This window comes from Myotis daubentonii, chromosome X (assembly GCF_963259705.1).
Source record: "Myotis daubentonii chromosome X, mMyoDau2.1, whole genome shotgun sequence".
NCBI lineage: Eukaryota > Metazoa > Chordata > Mammalia > Chiroptera > Vespertilionidae > Myotis > Myotis daubentonii.
This window is the reverse complement of record NC_081861.1, coordinates 69,349,028-69,372,477: the sequence shown is the minus strand read 5'-3', so window position 1 is coordinate 69,372,477 and position 23,450 is coordinate 69,349,028. Positions and strand designations below refer to the sequence as shown.

The window sequence follows — 23,450 nt, the reverse complement described above, 5'->3', positions numbered from 1 at the left end:
GGCACCCCCAGCTCCCTGCCGCTGCCACCATCAATGATAGCTGGCTGGCTCCTCCTTGGCCCAAGCTTAAAGCCTCAGGCCGAGGTGTTAGGCCTGGGCAGCCATCAATGATCGCTGGCTCAATGATTGCTGGCTGGCTCCTCCCGGCCCAAACCTAAAGCCTCAGGCCGAGGTTTTAGGCCTGGGCCCGGGCCACCCCAGCTCCCTGCTGCCGCTGCCATCAAGGATCGCTGGCTGGCTCCGCCCCGGTTCCCCATTGCTGCCACCATCAACAATCGCTGACTGGCTCCTCCCCAGCCCAAGCCTAAAGCCTCAGGCAGAGGTTTTAGGCCTGGGCCGGGGCACCCCCAGCTCCCAACAGCCGCTGCCACCACCATCAAGGATCGCTGGCTGGCTCCTCCCCGGCCCAAGTCTAAAGCCTCTGGTTGAGGTGTTAGGCCTGGGCCTGGGCCAGCGCCCCCCCCCCAGCTCCCCACTGCTGATTGTTGGCTGGCTCCACCCTGGCCCTGGCCTAAAGCCTCAGGCCAAGGCTTTAGATCTGGACCGGGGCACCCCCAGCTCCCCGCCACCCATCACTGGCTGGCTCCGCCCCGGTTCCCTGCCAAAGCCTCCATCAAGGATTGCTTGCTGGCTCCACCCCAGTCCAAGCCTAAAGCCTCTGGCTGAGGCTTTAGGCCTGGACCTGGGCACCCCCAGCTCCCTGCCACCAATCGCTGGCTGGCTCCACCCCGGTTCCCCACCAAAGCCGCCATCAACGATCGTTGGCTGGCTCTGCCCCAGTCCAAGCCTAAAGCCTCTGGCTGAGGTGTTAGGCCTGGGCAGGACCCCCCATGCTCCCCGCCATCAACGATCACTGTCTGGCTCCTCCCCGGCCCAAGCCTAAAGCCTCTGGCCAAGGCTGTAGGCCTGGACCGGGGCAGCCCCAGCTCCCCGCCGCCGCCTCCACCGTCAACGATTGCTGGCTGGCTCTTCCCCAGCCCTGGCCTAAGGCCTCAGGCCGAGGCTTTAGGCCTGGACTGGGACACCCCCAGCTCCCCGCCACCGATTGCTGGATGGTTGGCTCCGCCCCAGTTCCCCGCTGCAACTGCCATCAAGGATCCCTGGCTGGCTCGCCCAGCCCAAGCCTAAAGCCTCTGGTGGAGGCTTTAGGCCAGGGCCGGGGCACCCCCAACTCCCGCCACCAATTGCTGGCTGGCTCCTCTCTGGCCCAAGCCTAAAGCCTCAGTCCGAGGCTTGGGGCTGACATATGCAAATTAGCCGCCATCTTGGCTGTGGATTAATTTTCATATCTCACTGATTAGCCAATGGGAAGGGTAGCGCTCGCACGGCTAATTACCATGTTTCTCTTTTATTAGATAGGATAAAAATCTAATATGTTAAGTTTCCGACCATTCGGTCGACCACAGGACCAGTTGCTATGATGTGCACTGACCACTAGGGGGCACATGCTCCTACAGGTAAGTTAGCTTCCTGCTGGTGTCTGGCCAATTGGGACTGGGCAAGATGGGCTGGACATGCCCTGGAGCCATCCTACAGTCCATCTCTGGCCAGCTAGCTGCCATTGACCCTGATTGGGACTGGGCAAGATGGCCCCAAATAACCCCAGTCACCAGCCAGGCCGAGGGACCTCACCCATGCACGAATTTGTGCAGCAGGACTCTAGTTATATATAAACCGAATTACTAATTTCCCAATCACATTCACCATCAATGTTCTTTGCTTAGGCTTCAAATGCCCAGAACACATAACATTTAACTGGTTTGGAGAGATGATGATACTTTGAGAGTTCAACTGTCCTTTCATTTTAACTCTATACTGGAGAGTCTAAATACAAAAATATATAGCTTAAAGACATTTTTTTATTACTGAAAATTATATAAAATTTATTAGGTAATGCTCCAGGAAAGACTCTTGCAATTGTGTGTGTGTGTGTGTGTGTGTGTGTGTGTGTGTGTGTGTGTGTGTGTTTACTTTAATGAAAACAATTGGTCTTCTTATTGAATCAGGCTGTTGCAGAAGTTACCAGGCAACTGGAAAACACACAATGGAAGATTCAGGGAAAACCCTTTATTTGCAGGTGCACTAGTGAAGTGACTCAGGGGAGTCAGTTTCTAAAGCCTAAGCACTGAATGCAGGGGGACCTTTCCTTTTTATCCCCTTAGGTTTTTTTTTGTCTCCCAAATATGGACCAGGCTTCTCAACTTTTCACAGATTTTGCAGTCCCTGTGGGTTGGAATGGGGGAAGTGAGATTACAGTCAACTGCCCAGGCTAGCTGGCAGTAGCAGTTAATCTTCTGTGGGGGCTTTATATGGACCCTGCAGATAAACAGGCTCTTCAAGGCTAGCTAGGACACAAGTGGAAAGGGAGTTGGGGCTAGCAGGCATATGCATCAAAATGCAGGTTGGAGGGGTGGGGCTCAGGCTGCCTTCAAATTCCCCCCTCTTGATCCTCAAGCTGATTTTCAGCCTTAGGGATTCAGTAGAAAACTCAAAGCTAGGGAGTAGGGTGTTCAGTAGCTTGAGTCATTTTCATCTTCACCTAAGGGATTATAATGTCAGTCCAAAGATCTGGTCTGGAGTAACATCTGGAGCTTCAAGGCTTACTGATTTTATATTCAGTAGCTGTTCTAAAACCTGTTGGCTTTCTTAGAGGAAGTCTACACAGGTTTCTTCATTTCTGGCTTCAAAGCAGTTGGAGTGGTGAGAAGCACGTCTCAAGGTCCCATTCATTTCTCCTGCAGTTGGCCCATCATCCTTGCTCTACTCATGTCTGTCTAACTGCTTAACACATCCCCTCAAGGATCTTGGCTCTGAATTCTTTCAGGGAAAGTGGGCATCAATGGGCTCTTAACTGCTTCCATGCTGAGGAGGGGAGAAGGTTTCTTTCAGATCCAAGAGATCCTTGCTGTCTGTCAGAGGGACAATGTGGCCTGGGCACAGAAGGAGGTGGGCTTGTGACCTGGTGGAGACAAACTGTGCTATAAAATTTAGTATTATTGAGCAATTAGAACAGCAATAATTACAACAAATGATCTGGTGGAAGGGAAAATAAAACATTTCAGTTCTAAGAACTCCCTATTGAAATAGAAAATTTCTCCTTAAAATCACCCTTATTTTTATTAAAGAGCCAAATAAAGACAAATTTATCTATTACAATAAGTCTAGTTTCAATTTGGACTGATTGTTTGTGTAAACATAACAAGAATGGTAACTGACTGCCTTTGCCGGAATTTCATGGTTGTGTCTCAATGTGCCTCTCAGGGCAGAGAAGCCAAGCCATCCAGCTGCTGTGAGACCTGCCTGCAATATATTCATGGTTAGGTGAATTCCTCACCAAGATCTGTACTTGCAGCAGCTCCAACCCTTGCCCTAGCTGATTTTGCTCAGTGGATAGAGCATTGGCCTGCAGACTGACGCCCTAGCCTTAAAGGCCCACCTCAGCAGCCCTCCTACTCGTCATGGCCTAGAGTGCATGGGGGTTACTTAGGGATGCAGAGGTGTCCTCGCTGCTCCCCTTCCACTCTGACCAACCACCAGCAATGGCAGGGTGTGGGCCTGACGCTCTAGCACCATCTATTTTCAGGGCTACCAAGCAAGATACCAGGCTTTCTCCATGGCACTCTTATTGGCTTCAAGTTCAGAGTCCAGGCATGACTCTTTTAAACATGACACTCCAGTCAAAGTTTTTGGTCAATAAATCAGTCTTATTGAACTTATGCAAATAAATGCATTGCCATGATTCATTCATTAAGAATTGCCAAATTTCTGAGGGATCATATAGGGAGAAAAATATACTGACTTGCTTTAAGATCTCCTGATTTTCCTTGCCAGTCCTTTCCATGGACTCCTCAGAAGATGTAACATTTTTCCAAGTGCATTATAACAAAACAGTAACTGTCTCAAAATGATAGAAAGAAACTTAAAATGACACAGTTATGGATTTCATTATAATACAGATAACATGGGATATTGTCCTTTCTGCAAAACCTAATATCCTATAATATTATAACCAATTGCCATTAGTTATAACTGTATTTGACAAAGGTTCCTATGTACCTTCAATATAAAATTTTCCTTCATGAGAGAGAAAACAAACATTTGAGGCATTTCAGAGTCTATTAGGATGATCTAAAACCAATTCTAGGTCAAGAGAAAGTTTCTTGAAATTCAAACCCTTGCCCTAGCTGGTTTGGCTCAGTGGATAGAGCATTGGCCTGCAGACTGACGGGTCCTGGGTTCAATTCCAGTGAAGGGCACATGCCGGGGTTGTAGGCATAATCCCCAGTGGGGGGTGTTAAGGAAGAAGCCAATCAATGATTCTCTCTCATCATTGATGTTTCTATCTCTTCATCCCCTTCCTCTCTGAAATCAATAAAAATATATTTAAAAAATTTAAACCCTTGAAGGATTGTCAAACTTGATTTTACCAAAAGATCATATATCAAAGTCTATTAGACACAAACATAGGCTAGTAAACTTCATTTCCCATGATTAAAAGATGTCCTTTTTAATACCTGATTAATATAACATAATCATTTTACTAGAAGAGAAATAACCAAAATAAGGCTTCTTTTCTAATTTGATTTGTCCTTGCATGTGGACAGTAAATGACACTAATTGGGTTTCTAGTATCAGTCTCCCTGAGTACATTGACATAATCTATTTAACCTCTGTTTAGGGAGGCAAAATGCAAATCATTTACTCTTGAGTATCCTTGGTTTAGGGAAGATAGGATTTACTAGATGGCTCCAAACTAGTTGGCATCTGGATTTTCTAGATGGTTGCAAACTGCTGTTTTACTATCTCAGTTTCCCTGTTGTGCTTGTCTTGGCTTACAGGCCTGTGCCATTTATTCAATTTCCTTTTAACATTTCTTTCTACAAACTTTCTATAACTTTCACAGACATTCTTATAACTTTCACAAACATTCTTACAATTTTCATAAACATTCTTACAACTTTAACTTACTTTCTTTTTCCTTCAAAATGCATGTCCATGCCTATGCTTTCGCTATTACATTAAATCCATATGTTATTTTCAATTAGGTAGAATTCTTAATCTTTAGGTGACATGTAATTAACATTCCTCAGATTTGCAATACATTCATATTTTAAGAGAGCTTTCAAATAAAATATGAGACTTATTCATTAACAAATTCAACTGCATCCTCTAGATTCTTTAGAGGAGGCAAACTCTAATTAATGTTTCAGTATCATGTTATTTCAAAATATTTAGATGTTTATCATTTAACCAGCAATGTTTTAAAGCCGTTATGTTATCAAAGACTTTGGAAAATTATGTATAGGTCTATGAGGCTGGATAAAAGGGCAGGGGGAGAAGGGAGCAGGCTACACAGACCTCTAGCTTCTTGGATTCAAAACTGCCACATTTTTCGTTAAAGATAACATGCTTAGATTTGGGTGATAATGAGTTCAGCTTCTGATAAGTAAAGAAACTGTTAAGTAAAGAAACTGTTCTATGGGAAGGGGTTGAGAATGTGCCCTTGGGGATCTAAATGCTTAGTGATGGGTCCCTTCCTTTTTCTCTGTGACCCATCTGCTCCCCCTCTTTTTCTGAGAATAGTATTCCTAAGATACACATTAACCCAGGTCTATGTATATACTTGTGGGCCCCAAAATGGGTCTATATGGTCAGCTAAGCCACATGGGTCTTCCAGCAGAGGTTTTAACTCTTTTTTTTCTGATCCAACTCCTTTTGCAACCTAGAAAAGCTGGTTTCTGGTGGTGCAGAGTCCTCAGGGCCAGTTGGAGCCTTATCAGAACAGCCCTCCTCCTGAGGGGAGGCTGGGATTGTAAATTGCCATTTTAGCTGTACCCTCAGATTGTCCCCTTGGTCACATAGGGAGGGGAAGGCAGAAAAAGGGATCTTATTTCTCTGTCTCCCCTTTTTCTCTTTTACTCTTCTCTACTTTCACAGGGAGAAAGACAATTTGCCTCTTCCTCCAACAGAGAGCATAGTCAATCTCCTCTTGAGTGACTGGACTTTTATTATTAACTAGAGGCCCAATGCATGAAATTTGTGCAAGGGGCTCAGCTCTCGCAGCCGTGGCTTCATCCAGGTCATCCGGAAGGACATCTGGAAGATCATTTGGCTGTCCAGTATAATTAGCATATTACACTTTTATTATTATAGATACTAGGGGCTCAATGCACAAATTCTTGCACCTTGAAAGGAACTGTGGGCTTCGAGGCTGTGGTGGGCACAGGGGTGGGTTTTGGCCCATCCTCTGAACCTCCCCTGGACCCTCCTGCTGTGGCCCTGGTCCCTTGTCTGCTGGCAGCCCTGCTCCCATGTGCTGATGGTGTGGAGCAATTGGGGCTGGCACCAGCAGTGGGTGCAAGTGGTGGCTGCTGCCTTATCGCCCCTCAGGAACAGGGGTAGTGGAGAAGTCCGCAGGGGCGATCGGGACCCACAGCTGCTGCTCACACCTGCTGATGGTGCCGAGCAATCAGGAATGGTTCCAGGTGCCAGCAGTGGGTGCGAGCGGCAGCTCTGGCACCAGTTGAGGGTGCGAGCAGGACCAGCAACAGCAGCGGGTACAAGCAGTGGCTCTGGTGCTGGCAGTGGGTGCAAGCAGAGGCTCCAACGCCGGCTGCATGTGTGAGCGGGGTCAGTGCCGGCAGTGGGTACAAGTGGCAACTCTGGTGCCAGCAGCAGGTGTGAGCTGGTCCATCACCAGCAGTGGGTGCAAGAGACAGCTGCCAGCCCTGATCGCCCCTAAGGAGCAGGGGGAGGTGCAGAAGCCCTGAAGGGTGCTCAGAGCCAACAGCTGTGGCTCACACCTGCTGACAGTGCCAAGCTACAAGGGCCAGCAGTGGGTGGAAGTGGGGCCAGTGCCAGCAGCAGGTGCGAGCGCCCAGCAGGACTGCAGCATGCTGGAGCAAAGAATTTTCAGTAACCACCAGAGCTCACCCCAATGACAACAACCGATGCCCTGCTTTGGTATGGTGCCCCTGCTCACCTGTTCCACCTTCCTGCTGCAGCTGATGCCCACCATGTTTTGTGTGCACCCCCTGGTGGTCAACGCAAGTTATAGTGACTGGTTGTTTCGTTGTTCAGTTGTTCCACCATTTGGTCTATTTGCATATTAGGGTTTCATATAGAGAGATTTTTATAATTATTACTGAAAAGCTTTATTATAAATCCTTCATTTTAGTTACATCTATTTATTAATAATAGTTAATTTAGTTAATCTATTTATTAGCTCAACAACTTTGAGATTTTATTTTATTTTTTTTTTACTTTTTTATTTTCATTTTTTTTTATTGCTTAAAGTATTAGAAGAGTATTACATATGTCTCCTTTTTTTTTCCCCTGCCCTTGACAATCCCCTGGGCTCCCCTACCCCCCAGTGTCTTATGTCCATTGGTTATGCTTATATGCATGCATACAAGTCCTTTGGTTGATCTCTTACCCATACCCCTCCTGCCCTCCCACCCTCCCCGGCCTTCCTGCTGTAGTTTGACAGTCTGTTCGAGGCAGCTCTGCCTCTGTATCTATTTTTGTTCATAAGTTTATAATGGTCTTTATTATCCAGAAATGAGTGACACCATGTGGTATTTCTACTTCATTGACTGGCTTATTTCACTTAGCATAATGCTCTCTAGTTCCATCCATGCTGTTGCAAATGGTAAGAGTTCCTTCTTTTTTATAGCACCACAGTATTCCATCGCGTAGATGTACCACAGTTTTCTAATCCATTCATCTACAGATGGGCACTTAGGCTGTTTCCAGATCTTAGCTATGGTGAATTGTGCTGCTATGAACATAGGGGTGCATATATCCTTTCTGATTGGTGTTTCTGGTTCCCTGGGATATATTCCTAGAAGTGGGATCACAGGGTCAAATGGGAGTTCCATTTTTAGTTTTTTGAGGAAACTCCATACTGTCTTCCATAGTGGCTACACCAGTCTGCATTCCCACCAGCAGTGCACGAGTGTGCCTTTTTCTCCACATCCTCTCCAGCACTTGTCATTTGTTGATTTGTTGATGATAGCCAGTCTTACATTGTGAAATGGTACCTCATTGTTGTTTTGATTTGCATCTCTCGGATGATTAGTGACTTTGAGCATGTTTTCATATGTCTGTTGGCTTTCTGAATGTCCTCTTTTGAAAGGTGTCTACTTAGGTCCTTTGCCCATTTTTTTATTGGATTGTTTATCTTCCTTTTGTTAAGTTGTATGAGTTCCCTATAAATTTTGGAGATTAGGCCCTTATCAGATATGACATTGGCAAATATGTTTTCCCACACAGTGGGTTTTCTCCTTGTTTTGTTGATGGTTTCTTTTGCTGTGCAGAAGCTTTTTATTTTGATGTAGTCCCATTTGTTTATTTTCTCTTTAGTTTCAAGTGCCCTAGGAGCTGTATCAGTGAAGAAATTGCTTCGGCATATGTCTGAGATTTTGTTGCCTTTCGATTTTTCTAGTATTTGTATGGTTTCCCGTCGTATATTTAAGTCCTTTATCCATTTTGAGTTTATTTTTGTCTATGGTGTAAGTTGGTGGTCTAGTTTCATTTTCTTGCATATATCTGTCCAATTTTCCCAACACCATTTATTGAAGAGACTATATTGACTCCATTGTATGTTCTTGCCTCCTTTGTCAAATATTAATTGAGCATATTGGTTGGGGCTGATTTCTGGGCTATCTATTCTATTCCATTGATCTATATGTCTGTTCTTATGCCAGTACCAGGCAGTTTTGAGAACAGTGGCTTTGTAATACAGCTTGATATCTGGTATTGAGATCCCACCTACTTTGTTCTTTCTCAGGATCACTGCAGCTATTCGGGGTCGCTTTTTATTCCAGATGAACTTTTGGAGAGTACGTTCTAGGTCTGTGAAATATGCCATTGGTATTTTAATGGGAAGTGCGTTGAATTTATAGATTGCTTTGGGCAGTATGGACATTTTAATGATGTTGATTCTACCAATCCAAGAACATGGTATGTTCTTCCATCTCTTTATGTCTTCCTCTATCTCTTTTTTCAACGTGCTGTAGTTTTCTGAGAAGAGGTCGTTTAACTCTTTCGTTAAGTTTGTTCCTAGGTAGCTTAATTTTTTTGGTGCGATGGTAAATGGGATTGCTTTTTTAGTCTCTCTTTCTGCACATTCACTATTGTTGTATAGAAATGTCATAGATTTCTTGGCATTAATTTTGTATCCAGCTACATTGCTGAATTCTTTTATTAAGTCTAATAGTTTATTGATGGAGTCTTTAGGGTTTTTTAAGTATAATATCATGTCATCTGCAAATAAGGACAGTTTTACTTCTTCTTTTCCAATTTGGATGCCTTTTATTTGTTCTTCTTGTCTAATTGCGATGGCTAATACTTCCAGTACTATGTTGAACAGGAGTGGTGAGAGTGGGCATCCCTGTCTTGTTACTGTTCTTAGGGGAAATGGTGTTAGTTTTTGTCCATTGAGAATGATATTGGCTGTGGGTTTGTCATATATGGGTTTTATTATGTTGAGGTATGATTCTTCAATTCCCACATTGCTGAGAGTTTTTATCAAAAATGGGTGTTGAATTTTGTCAAACGCTTTTTCTTCATCAATTGATATGACTATGTGGTTTTTCTCTTTCAATTTGTTTATGTGATGTATCACGTTTATTGATTTGCGGATATTGTACCATCCTTTGGCATCTATGTTCATGAGGGATATTGGCCTGTAATTCTCTTTCATCGTGCTGTCTTTACCTGGTTTTGGTATTAGGGTGATGCTGGCTTCATAGAATGAGCTTGGAAGTGTTCCTTCCTCTTGGATTTTTTGTAGTAGTCTGAGGAGGATAGGTTTTAGTTCTTCCTTGAATGTTTTGTAAAACTCCCCTGTGAAGCCGTCTGGTCCTGGGCTTTTGTTTGCTGGAAGCTTTTTGATGACTGCTTCAATTTCTTCCATACTTATTGGCCTATTGAGATTTTTAGATTCTTCCTGATCAAGTTTTAGAATGTTGTATTTTTCTAGGAATATGTGCATTTCCTCCAGGTTGTCTAGTTTGTTAGAGTAGAGCTGTCCGTAGTATTTTTTAACAATCATTTGTATTTCTGTGGGATCTGTTGTTATTTTGCCTCTATCATTTCTGATTTTGTTTCTTTGGGTCCTCTCTCTTTGCTTCTTGGTGAGTCTGGCTAGAGGTTTGTCAATCTTTTTTATCCTTTCAAAGAACCAGCTCTTAGTTTCAGTGATTTTCTGTATTGTTTTTTCGGTCTCTATGTCATTTATTTGTGCTCTAATCTTTATTATCTCCTTCCTTCTGCACACTCTGGGGTTTTCTTGTTGCTCTCTTTCTAATTCTTTGAGTTGTAGATTTAGATGATTTACTACCATTTTTTCTTGTTTGTTGAGATAGACCTGTAGAGCTATAAACTTCCCTCTCAGGACTGCTTTCATTGCGTCCCAAAGGTTTTGGATTGTTGTGTTTTGATTGTCATTAGTTTCCAGGATTTTTTTAATTTCGTCTTTGATCTCATTGGTAACGCAATCAATATTTAAAAACGTGCTATTCAGCTTCCAAGTGTTTGAGTATTTTGAGTTGTTTTTGTTGTAGTTTATTTCTAATATTATGGCCTTGTGGTCTGAGAAGATGCTTGGTATAATTTCAATCTTCTTAAATTTGGGGAGACTTTGTTTGTGACCCAATATGTGGTCTATTTTTGACGATGTCCCATGAGCACTTGAGATGAACGTATATTTTGTGGCTTTGGGGTGAAGTGTTCTGAAGATGTCAATTAATTCCATCTGATCTAGTGAGTCTTTTAGGATTGTTGTTTCTTTGCTGAGTTTTTGTCTAGCGGATTTATCCAGTGATGTCAGTGGTGTATTAAAATCCCCTACTATGATTGTATTGTTGATCTCTCCCCTGATATCTTCCAGGAGTTTTCTTATGTATGTGGGTGCTCCTGCATTCGGTGCATATATGTTTATCAGGGTTATATCCTCTTGGTGTATTGATCCCTTTAGTATTTTGAAGTGGCCTTTCTTATCTCTTGTTATGGCCTTCACTTTGAGGTCTATTTTTGTCTGATATAAGTATTGCTACCCCAGCTTTTCTTTCATTTCCATTTGCCTGAAAGATATTTTTCCATCCCTTCACTTTCAGTCTTTGTGAGTCCTTTCTAATGAGGTGGGTCTCTTGTAGACAGCAAATATATGGGTCATGTTTTTTTATCCATTCAGCCACTCGATGTCTTTTGATTGGAACGTTTAGTCCATTTACGTTTAAAGTTATTGAAAGGTACTTGTCTGTAGTCATTTCTATTTTTTTGTGTGTGTGGCTGTTTTCTTTCTGGGCTTTTTAGTTATTCTTTTTACACCAGTCCCTTTAGCATTTCTTGCATTGCTGGCTTGGTGGTGATAAACTCCCTTAGCCTTTTTTTGTCTGTGAAGCTTCTTATTTCCCCTTCAAGTTTGAATGATAGCCTTGCTGGATAGAGTATTCTTGGATTCAGTCCTTTGCTTTGCATCACTTTGTAAATTTCTGTCCATTCTTTTCTGGCCTGATGTGTTTCTGTTGAGAAATCATTTGATAATATGATGGGAGATCCTTTGTAGGTAACTCTCTGTTTCTCTCTTGCAGCCTTTAAGATTCTGTCTTTGTCTTGTACATTTGCCATCGTTATTATGACGTGTCTTGGTGTGGGTCTTTTGGGGTTCATCTTGCCTGGGACTCTCTGTACTTGTGTAACTTTTTTCTTCCCCATATCAGGGAAGTTTTCTGACATTATTTCTTGAAATAGATTTTCTAATCCTTGCTGCTCTTCTTGTCCTTCTTGCAGCCCTATTATGCATATGTTACTTCATTTCATGTTGTCCCGAAGCTCCCTTAGGCTCTCCTCCTGCTTTTTAATTTTTTTTCTCCATTTGCTGTTCAGATTGAGCTTGTTTCTCTGCCTTATCGTCTAATTCACTAATTCGGTCCTCTGCTGCTTCTAGTCTGCTGTTGAAACTTTCCATGGTGTTTTTGATTGTAGCTATATCACTTTTCATTTCTTCCTGATTCTTGCATAGGTTGTTGATTTTCTCATCCATCCGGTGAATGAATTGTACAACCATTATTCTGAATTCTTTTTCTGTCATGTTGCATGCTTCAACTTCATTAATGTCCTTTCTTGGTGACTCCTCATTGCCTTTCCTCTGGGTGTTGTTTCGTCTCTTCATTCTGATTATCTCCCGATGGTTCAAAGGTCGAGTTGCGTGGGCCTGGGCCGTGTGCAGTGGTAGCCTCCCACCACCCTAGTGTCACTGAAGAGCTCTGACACTAAGATGTGTGGTTGTTGTGGGTTGGTGGGGACCAGGCTCGCTCAGAGTCAGTGTTGTCAGTGCTCAATGTGGCCTCATACGCGCCCTTAGAATCAGGGACTCTGCCTGCACCATGCTGAAACAGAGACCCCCCCTGAAGCCTGTTGAAAACCAGAGCCCCCTAGCGTGTGCCAGGAGTCAGAGTTCCCCAGAATCCAGTATCAGAATCTCTGTTGCTTCGCGTGACCTTGCCTTGAGAATCAGGGTCCCTGTGTGCCCTTGCACCAGGAATTGGAGTCACTGGGTCTTAGTATGAATGCACAGGAAATCAGGATCTCAGGCGCAGGTGAAAAGAAACACAGTCAAGTCACTGGTGCTTGGTGCTGCCACCTGCCCAGAGAATCGGGGTCCCTGGGCCTGTGATATGTGGGACAAATTCCCGGTGTTCGCGTGATTGTTTCCAGCCCAGGGCTCAGAAGCCGGCAGTGAGCCTCGGCTCAGTTCCTGGGGTTAGTGCCTTTGCTCCCAGCCCAGGGTTCAGAAGCTGGCAGTGCGCATAGGATCAGTTCCAAGGTGCTCATGCACTTCCAGGCTAAAGTTCCTGCAGCGCTGAGGCCTTGGCAAGTGGTGGGTCTATCAGTTAGTTACTCTGGCACTGCCTGCAAGCCTGCCGGAAGGGGGATGGGCTCTGTTACTCACGGATCTGCCGCGGGGATTTCTGAACTTTTAGTGTCCGCAGGTCTGTAGCTGTGGTCACAGGTCTCTGTCCCCAGTGGCTTCAGGGTCCTGGTTTGCGTCTGAGATCAGACTGGGTGGTGCTGAGGCCAGGATCCTAGTTTCAAGCAGCTCTGTTTCCCAAGATGGCGTGGTCGCTGTGCCTGTGCTGGCCGCCCAGGAGTGTCCATGCAGGGTGTGGGACTCCGCTGCCTAAGACTGCCCAGTTTAGCAGCCCCTTAGAAGACCTTCAGAATCTAACTGTCCCTAGCTCATACACACACACCACATGGGTCCACACACTCCTGTATCACTTCCTTGCGCTCTCACACTCTCTCCCTCCCTACCTTCCTGCTGGTCGCCATTTTGGAAGTCAACTTTGAGATTTTAAGATAAATTATTACCTAAAGCATTTTCTTGACCAATTTTGTAACAGGGATAACTCAATGTGAAAGTACTATTTTATTTTATTTTCCTTTATAAAAACAGGAGTGTCCCTGCTTCACAGCTAGAGGGTCCTTCTACAGATTCGTTCCTTCTAATGTTATGGAGAAAAAAAGAACACTGGGGACTAGTTATAGTTATTGGAAATATTAATTATGCTGTTAACCATGATTGCCCTTTCTGTTCAAAGAAAGGACATAGCAACCTGGCTAGGAGTCATATGCCCCTGGGATTTGGGAGTGAACCTTGGAATGTGGTCCATCCTCATGCAAGAACTGCCCATTATCATGGAAGCATTAGCTTTGTTGCCCAACCCAGTCTGTATAGCTTATTTCCCCATATTTATAAACGAGGGAAGAGCAAACTAAAGTCCCTAAAAGATAGAAAGCCAACATTACATTACAGACACACAGACAGAAATCTCACTAAGAGTTTCTGGTGACTAACATTCTGAGAGGGAGAGCAGGACCCCAAGATTAAAAATTCTTGGCAGCTGGTGGGACTTTCCTGCAGTCTCTGTCACATGTTCAGCCTCACCACTCATACCTGGGTTTCCCCAAAGCACGACTTGCCCCATCTTTAATCAAATTAAACAAACAACAAAGAGACACAAAACATCAACAACAACTTTTATACAGGCCCGTGGAACACACTACACATTACACCACAGAGCAATGTCTTCTGTCCTTGGTTTGGGAACTGCCCCTCCCCAGAATCTCAGCATTCTCCCCAATGGACTATTTTGGGAGAACGTATTTCCCAGGCCTGGATTTACTGTTTCTCACCCTCCGCCATTAGCTGGGGGCCCCTGGTTTCATGGAGAGGCATCTGCATTGCAGGCAGCAGTCTGGGCCCTTCTTAAAAAAAAATTAGCATACATTCTAAGACAGTGCTAGAGGAACTACTTCCCATATTTGTGTGTGTAGTCTCTCCTAGTTGAACAGAGACACAGGACAAACACAGGTAACTTTCACTTAGCACAGACTCTCACACTCACATTCAGACACCAGTCAGTCCGAGTTTAACTTCCACCCACAGAAAGTTCCTGACATGAGGCAAATATTTAGCCTAGGTCAGTGATGGCGAACCTTTTGAGCTCGGAGTGTCAGCATTTTGAAAAACCCTAACTTAACTCTGGTGCCATGTCACATATAGAAATTTTTTGATATGTGCATCCATAGTAAAACAAAGACTTGAGTCCCTAAAACAAAAACTAAAGTCCCTAAAAGATAGAAAGCCAACATTACATTACAGACACACAGACAGAAATCTCACTAAGAGTTTCTGGTGACTAACATTCTGAGAGGGAGAGCAGGACCCCAAGATTAAAAATTCTTGGCAGCTGGTAGGACTTTCCTGCAGTCTCTGTCACATGTTCTGCCAGCTAGCCTGGGCAGTTGGTTGTAATTTCAGCTTGTAAATATTTTTGATATTTATTTTATATATTTAAATGCCATTTAACAAAGAAAAATCAACCAAAAAAATGAGTTCACGTGTCACCTCTGACACGTGTGTCATAGGTTCGCCATCATTGGCCTAGGTGGTGATCAGTTGCCTCTTGGGTCCTGGGGATACTTACCCATCAGACGTCTGGTTCCGGAAAGGCTTTCCTATCTTCCTTGGAGTCCACTGGGACTCAGGGGGGTGGCCCAATCTGTCTGAGCCCTGCAAAGACTGGGACCCAGTCAACCACTGGTGGCACCTTTCCCTTCGTCTTGAGGGCTCAGTCGAGTGGGCCTACCCGCCTGCTCTCACACAGCGGTGCCTCAAAGGGGCAACTGGGCTGCATGATTCCCAGTCAGGAAACCAAATTATGTTGCAGAAATTACCAGGCAACTGGAAAACACACAATGGACACTTGGAAGATTCAGGAAAAACCCTTTGTTTGCAGATGCACTAGTGAGGTGACTCAGGGGAGTCAGTCTCCAATGCCTGAGCACTAAATGGGGGGGAGGGGGGTTTTCCTTTTTATCCCCTTAGTTTCTTTGTATCCCAAATATGGACCAGGCTTCCTGACTTTTTGCAGGCTTTGCAGCCCTGTGGGTTGGAATGGGGGAAGTGAGATTACAGCCAACTGCCCAGGCTAGCTGGCAGTAGCAGTTAATCTTCTGTGGGGGCTTTACATGGCCCCTGCAGATAAACAGGCTCTTCAAGGCTAGCTAGAACACAAGTGGAAAATGAGTTGGGACTAGCAGGCATATGCATCAAAATGCAGGTTTGCGGGGTGGGGGGGGGGGCTCAAGCTGCCTTCACAGGGTCAAACTACTTTGTAAATATTATCTCAATATTTTAAACTATTAGATACAAATATGTTGTTGTATTCAGTTGGGAATATTGAATTGCTCTACATAGGTGTCAGAATTAATTAAAAACATAAGATGAAGAACTTCCAAAAATATGTATAGATGTTACATTCACCATGACCAAAATGTTTAAATATACATTTGCTGAAACATAAGAAAGGGAAATTCCAAGGGGCCAACAAATATTCTAAGCTTAGAAAGACAAGCTTAGCTGACTCTGGTGATACAGAGATATTCTAATGAATACAAAATAAACCTAGGGAATGGAAACTAATATCCATGTGGGGATAAGCGATCTGATCTTTGGTCAAAATAATGGGGTAAATTATACTTGAAATAGCATAAAAAACTGAAGGGAAAGGCTGTCTCTTCAATGAAAGGACACTGGGAAGATTTTGCCTATCAGTTTAAGGATGCTATAAGAAATTTGTTTCTCTGTCTAGAATTTCTAGGTGAAAAAAATCTTCCATAAAAAAGTGATGTTTAAGGTACCCAGTGGATATGTGGATTCAAATTTACATCACTTATGGGTGTGGGAATCCTGAGGTTAATATATATGTACGTGAAACCCCCATGGGCACACCTACCAGAAACAAATGCAAAGCTCTCTAGTAACTGGTGAATGCCTTGATGGGTTACCCATATCCCTCTGAAATGTGAAGAACTTCTTTTCCCCAGTTGTGTGGACTGAGGTCTGGCAGACACCCTTTAGCTGTCACCCTCTGTGGAGATTTTTCCTCTGCTTAAAAGTGTCAAATTGCCCAGAGGTACACTCTTCTGGGCAAGGTGATAGTGAAAAGATCACACTCTCCTGTTCGAATAGAACAATCTTCAGCACTCCTTTTAGGGTCTGCTGAGTCATCTGTCAAAACTTCTGTTGCAGTGTTGATCCTGACAGCATGCCCAAAAAAGAAACCCTATATGCAAATCTCTGCTTCATAGTCCCCTTCCTAGGAAAACAACCTGCAACAGCAACATTTAGACATTACAGAGAGCACAGGACTACCACAAAAAAAGTATATAAACTTCTTGCTGAAGACAAGTTTACTATTAAATAATTCAAAAGTTCAGAGGATATGATCTATAATGTCTAAATTGGCAGACATCACAAACAAAATGAATAGCACCACAGTATTTGAGATAATAGAATAAACTGGAAAACACTTTACAAAAAGGTTTTTGCTGAATGAAAAAAATCATAATGGTAAACAAAGGACATTATAGAGAAAAAGCAAGGTAGACTTTGGAGGAAAAATAAAAATGTGTGGAGAGGTAATACTAGTAGCATATTAAGTGTTATACTTGAATATAATTGGAAGTCATTATTGATTTTACCTTTCCTCTAGTGTGCCTTCATGTTCTGCATATCCTGGAAAGTAAAAACATACATATCCAAGACTCCCTTAAACTAGATCCCTGGATGTGACTTAGATTCAACCAAATAGATGAACTGATGTAAGATTTGGATTTATACGTAGTAAGAGGTTTCACTTCTGATGTTGCTGCTTCTGTTGGCAAGCAGAGTTAAGCAGACTTAACAGAGATCCCACTGCCTAGACATTGATTTTATAGCAGGGCCATGATTAGAAGGAGGCCTCTAGCACAAAATTTAAGAGAATACCAAGAATCTCAATAAACAAGATAAAGAATGTTTAATGCAATAGTAGAAGGCACAATTAGTGTAAAAAAATCCACATTGAACAAAACATAAAAGTTGTAAACAAAGATAAAATCATCAATATATTGATTTTGCCTCAGGCTCTAATATGGCTTCTGATCAGCATTGCAACTGATCCTGTCTTTATTTATAATATTTTTATTAACTCTGATGTAATTACATTATCAACATATTTTGTTTATGTTTACTATCTTATTTTGTGCTCTTTGTTTTGTCCATTCCATTTTTTTCTTTCTGAACTTTCAGATATTTTGATTATTTTTAATATTTCATTTGCTTTTTCTTCTAGTTTAGGCATGTTCATATTCTATTTCTATTCCTTTAGTGATTGCCTAGAAATTTAAACTTGCAGTGTCAACTAGTGTAATTAGTAAATATCTGTTCCCTCTTTTAAGAGTATACAAGAAATTTAGGACACTTTAACTCCATTTACCTACTGCCACAGGTTATTATAGTTCCATTTCAATTTTGTTGTTTTTGCAACTCCACAATACATTAATTTTAATATAATTAGTATATTTTAATTATATCCACATATTCATATCATTTACTCTTAAATCTTTCTCAAATGTCACATACTCAATCTGGGGTTGCTTTTCTTATGCCTGAAATCTATTCTTTGTAATTTCCTATAATTAAGAGTGGCTGAAATAAACTCACTTAGTTCTTGTCTGACTGAAAATTATGTTTTTCAAATCACAAAAATGCCCTACCATTGTCATTGGCTTCCATTGTTGTTGAATAATTGGCAGACAGTACACATATTGTTCCCTTGAAGATAATGAATCTGGCTGCTATTACATCTTTGATGTTCTACTTTTTACCATGTTGTATAAATGTGAATTCATTGGGCTTGTAGAATATGGGTGACATTCTTTTCAAAGATCTGGAAAAAGTCAGCTATATTCATGCAAATATAATCCTTTTTCCATTCTTTCTCTTCTCTTTAGAACTCTGATTAGATATAAATGAAATCTGCTTATTATTCATGTCCCTTTAATTTTCTTTTATATTTCCTATCTCTTTGACTCTCTGCTGTAATTTTTATTTTTTCTAACTCATATTCCAGTGCATTAATTAGATTTCTCCAGAGAAAATAGACTGTGCATATATATATATATATATATATATATATATATATATATATATAGTCTTGGTAGTTCAATTTTGAAAATGAAATGTATTTTAATAAACACTGCCGTTATAATTATTCAAGGTGTGTACATACATTTTTGGGACACCCTTTAGATAGATAGATGATAGATAGTTTATAGAGAGATAGATGGTAGGTGATAAGAAATTGGTTCACATGATTATGGGAACTGACAAGTCCCATGATCTGCAGTCAGAAAGCTGGAGACACAGGAGTTACAGTGATGTACTTCTAGTATGAAGCTGCAGCCCTAAGAACCAAGACAGCTGATGGTATTATTCTAGTCTGAAAGCTGGTGGGTTCAAGATTAAAGAAGAGTCAATGTTTCAGCTCCAGTTTGAATGTTAGAATAAACCAACCTTCAAGGCAGTCAAGCAGGAAGGATTCCCTCTTACCTGCAGAAATTTGGGCCTTTTGTTCTATTCAAACCTTCAAGGGATTGAATAAGGCCTACCCCATTGGGGAGTGCAATTTTCTTTACTCAACTACAAAATAAATGATCTCATCCAAAATACTTTCACAGACTTATCAGAATAATATTTGACCAAGTATCTGGGCACTCCATGACCCAGTCAAGTTGACACATAAAATTAACCCCACATAGTTCAATTATAAACTATGGTGGTTTTTTTGTATTTTTTATAAATTTTATTTTTGGGATAAGTTTTACATTTTAAAAAAAAAGTATAACATAGTACAGATTATTGATATAACTAATTCCCGAAATTCTCTATTCTTATTTATGTCTGTATTTTTTTTCTTTTTTTTCTTTATTGATTAAGTTATTACATATGTGTCCTTAACACTCCATTGCCCCCCACCCCCCACTCATGCCCTCACCCCCCTGGTGTCTGTGTCCATTGGTTAGGCTTATATGCATGCATACAAGTCCTTTGGTTGTTCTCTCTCCCTTACCCCCACCCTCCCCTACCTTCCCTCTGAGTTTTGATGGTCTGGTTGATGCTTCTCTGTCTCTGAATCTGTTTTTGTTTATCAGTTTATGTTGTTAATTATCCTAATATATAAAAAGCCAGGGTCCATAATGACTGAACAGATGACTAGTCCATCCCCCGGCCCTCAGGCTCCATTGATCAGGGGATGGCTAAGGGCGAACTGGGGTCCCTCAGGCTCCAATGAATCCGTGGCAGCAGCAATATTTTGAGTGGGAAGGTGGAAGGCAGACTGCTTGGTCCCTCCCTCGGCCCACAGGCTCCCATTGATCAGGGGATAGTTAATAGGGAACTAGAGTGAGTGAGTGGCCTGGGGACTGGCGAGCAGCTGGAAGGCAGGCCTCTTGGTCCCTACTCCTGGCCCTCAGTCTCCAATCAATAGGTGGTGAAGGCAGGGCAGAACTGGGGACTGGCTTCCTCAGTAGTCTTGTAGGTTCAATCTCCAGAGGACAGACCAGGTACCAATGGACCAGCGCCTCCGGCAAGATCCCAACAGCGCTGTGGGCCTTCTGGAACTCAGCCTCAGGCACTGCGGCCACTTCCCCTACCTAGACACTCCACAAGAAAGAAACGATACTGCCAGCAGCGCCAGAGGCTACCAGCGGTGACTGATTGCTCTCCCTGTGCTTTCTCCAGGTCACTCAAGCTGGCCCCCACCCGCCCTGCTCCAGATGAAGTGTGATCATTGAACACAGAAGGAATGCAGTAAAAAAAACAAGAACCGATGACCAAGAGAATGCTGCAGTCAATGTCCGGAGTCTGGCTCAGGAGAACGGAGAGAAGGGAGAATTTCATAAGTTGGCTGATACCAAGATATTTCTGAGTGCCTGCCTGGCATGTGACAGTTATGTGACCACAGAGAAAGGAGTCCAAGTTTCTCAACAGACCACCAAGGACTTCTTCTGTGTTCTGAACCTTAATAAGAAATATGACACCTCACAGCACAAAGTGCAGGCAATGTCCATGTGTCTCTGCCTTATTTTGCTGCTAAATTCAGCCTCAATGTCACTGATGCATCTGGAAGGCTCTACAGCTTCTTCAAAAGCCTTGGGGTGCACTATCTTTGACATCAAGATAGCTGTGGACTTCAGCATCCTGGAAAGTCAGAAGGAATGTGTGTGTTGGTACTGCCAGCACTGTGAGGAAGAGCTCTGGCTACTCATACTGACCTCCGCCTGCCCTGGCTGGGACTGATATGCAGAGAGTGTGCTGGGTCACCCCATAACCCCCCACCTCTGCACAGCCAAGTCTCCCCAGCAGATCATGGGTGAAGGATTACTTCACCAGACAGCAGAACCTGTCCCCAGACAAGATTTTCCATGTCACTGTGGCCCTGTGTTATGACAAGAAACTAGAGAAGGTGTTCCCACAGCTTTACATAGTTCCCAGGGTGCTGACTGCATGTTAACCTCGGGGAAATTGTCCAGATAATGGAGCAAAGTGACCTCGCCTCGAGTGACGCTGCCATGGACACTCTGTTTGGAGACATGGAGGAGGAGGAGGTGAGGCTCCACAAGGGTGCCAGCTCCGACGAGTACCTGGAGCATATCTTCAGGCACATGGCCAAGGAGCTGTTCAATGAGGACATGGGGGTGCTCACCTACTGCACCCTGAGGAACAAAGACTTCCAGGAGGTCACCCTTCAAAGGGACGGAGAGATTCTGCTATGCTTTGAGGCTGCTTACGGCTTTCAAAACATCCAGAAGTGGTCCTGAAGCTGTGGAGGGATAATTTCCCTTGACACTTTGTGGAGGTCCTGGTCTGTGCTGGGGATGCCTAAGCAGCAGGGGTCAGGCTCAAACCGAGGACTGGCATGCAGATAGGGCACTGCTGCGGCAGATGGAAGACATCTATGCTGCCATCCTGATGGGCCCTCAGAGACCAGTGCCCATGTGCAGGAGCTGTACCAGGAGTGGCTGAGGGGAGGGGGTGACACCCCTGGGCCCAGGAGGCCCTGCACACCACCTAGCAGGGCCCAGGACAGCCTGCCAGGACATCAAGTGGTAAAGGTCCAGCAGATGTTCGGCCTGCAGGCCACCTGAGGAGTGGTGTCAGATGAGTGAAGGAAAGGCTTAGCATCTCTGTCATTGCTTTGATTTTCAGAATTCCCTGCTCCCCATCTGTTGGCTCCCTCCCTCTGAGGGGTGCTGTTGTCATCACATGGGTGCAACTGGAATATTGTATCTCCAGAGGATTGCCCCAGTGTACCTATCCTTTTATCCAATGATGAAAAAAATTCCAAAGAACAAGAATGGAGACAGACTACTGTCCTTTAGGCTTAAAATAACTCCGGAAGTGTCCTGCAAAGAGCTGAGACTTGGTTCTGTCCATGCACCTCAGAAAGATTGGATGAGGAAATGGCCCGGTTTGGCCCTGACTTTACCCACTTATGTTGCTCGTGTAGGTGTCTTTGCCACAATGTGAATAAGCTGCCACCTTTTAGAATAGGGGCTCATACAAAAGTATAAAAATGGTAAGAATTCCTTCTATTTTACCGCAGCACAGTATTCCACTGTGTAGATGTAGCACAGTTTTTTAATCCACTCATCTACTGATAGGCACTTAGGCTGTTTCCAAATCTTAGTTATGGTGAATTGTGCTGCTATGAACATAGGGGTGCATGTATCCTTTCTAATTGGTGTTTCTAGTTTCTCAGGGTATATTCCTAGAAGTGGGATCACTGGGTCAAATGGGAGTCCCATTTTAAGTTTTTTGAGGAAACTCCATACTGTTCTCCACAGTGGCTGCAGCAGTCTGCATTCCCACCAGCAGTGAACTAGGGTTCCTTTTTCTCCACATCCTCTCCAGCACTTGTCTTTGTTGATTTGTTGATGATAGTCATTCTCACAGATGTGAGATGGTACCACATTTCGTTTTGACTTGCATCTCTTGGATGATTACTGACTTTGAGCATGTTTTCATATGTCTCTTGACCTTCCATATGTCTTCTTTTGAAAAGTATCTATTTAGGTCGATTGCCCATTTTTTATTGGGTTGTTTATCTTCCTTTTGTTAAGTTCTATGAGTTCCCTGTAAATATTGGAGATTAAACCCTTGGCGGAGATAACATTGGCAAATATGTTCTCTCATGCAGTGGCCTTTCTTGTTTTGTTGACGGTTTCTTTTGCTGTGCAAAACTTTTTATTTTGATGTAGTCCCATTTGTTTATTTTCTCTTTAGTTTCCATTGCCCTAGGAGCTGCATCAGTGAAGAAATTGCTTCAGGATATTTCTGAGATTTTGCTGCCTGTGAATTCCTCTAGTATTTTTATGGTTTCATGTCATATGTTTAAGTCCTTTATTCATTTTGAGTTTATTTTTGTGTATGGTATAAGTTGGTGGTCTAGTGTCATTTTTTTGCATGTATCTGTCCAATTTCCCCAACACCATTTATTTAAGAAGCTGTCTTGATTCCATTGTATGTTCTTGCCTCTTTTGTCAAATATTAATTGAGCATTATGGTTTGGGTCAATTTCTGGATTCTCTGTTCTGTTTCATTCATCTATATGTCTGTTCTTGTGCCAGTACCAGGCAGTTTTGAGACCAGTGTCTTTGTAATACAGCTTGATATCTGGTATTGAGGTCCCTTCTACTTTGTTCATCTTTCTCAGGATTGCTGCAGCTATTTGGGGTCTTTTTTTTTCCCAGATAAATTTTTGGATAGTTCGATCTAGGTCTGTGGAATATGCCATTGGTATTTTAATGGGGATTGCATTGAATCTTCAGATTGCTTTGGGTAGTATGGACATCTTGATGATGTTGATTCTACCAATCCATGAACACGGTATGTTCTTCCATCTATCTTCCTCTATCTTCATTTTCAGTGTCCTGTAGTTTTCCGCATATAGGTTTTTTTTTTTACTTCCTTAGTCAAGTTTATTCCTAGGTATCTTAAATTTTTTGGTGTGATAGTAAATGGGATTGCTCTTTTAGTCTCTCTTTCTGTAAGT

The 23,450-nt window shown here is 43.0% G+C and overlaps 1 pseudogene; it reads left to right on the top strand.

Moving 5' to 3' along the window:
* The first annotated feature begins 19,965 nt into the window (after positions 1-19,965).
* Positions 19,966-21,470, top strand: LOC132223527 (nuclear prelamin A recognition factor-like; annotated as a pseudogene).
* The last annotated feature ends 1,980 nt before the right edge of the window (positions 21,471-23,450 follow it).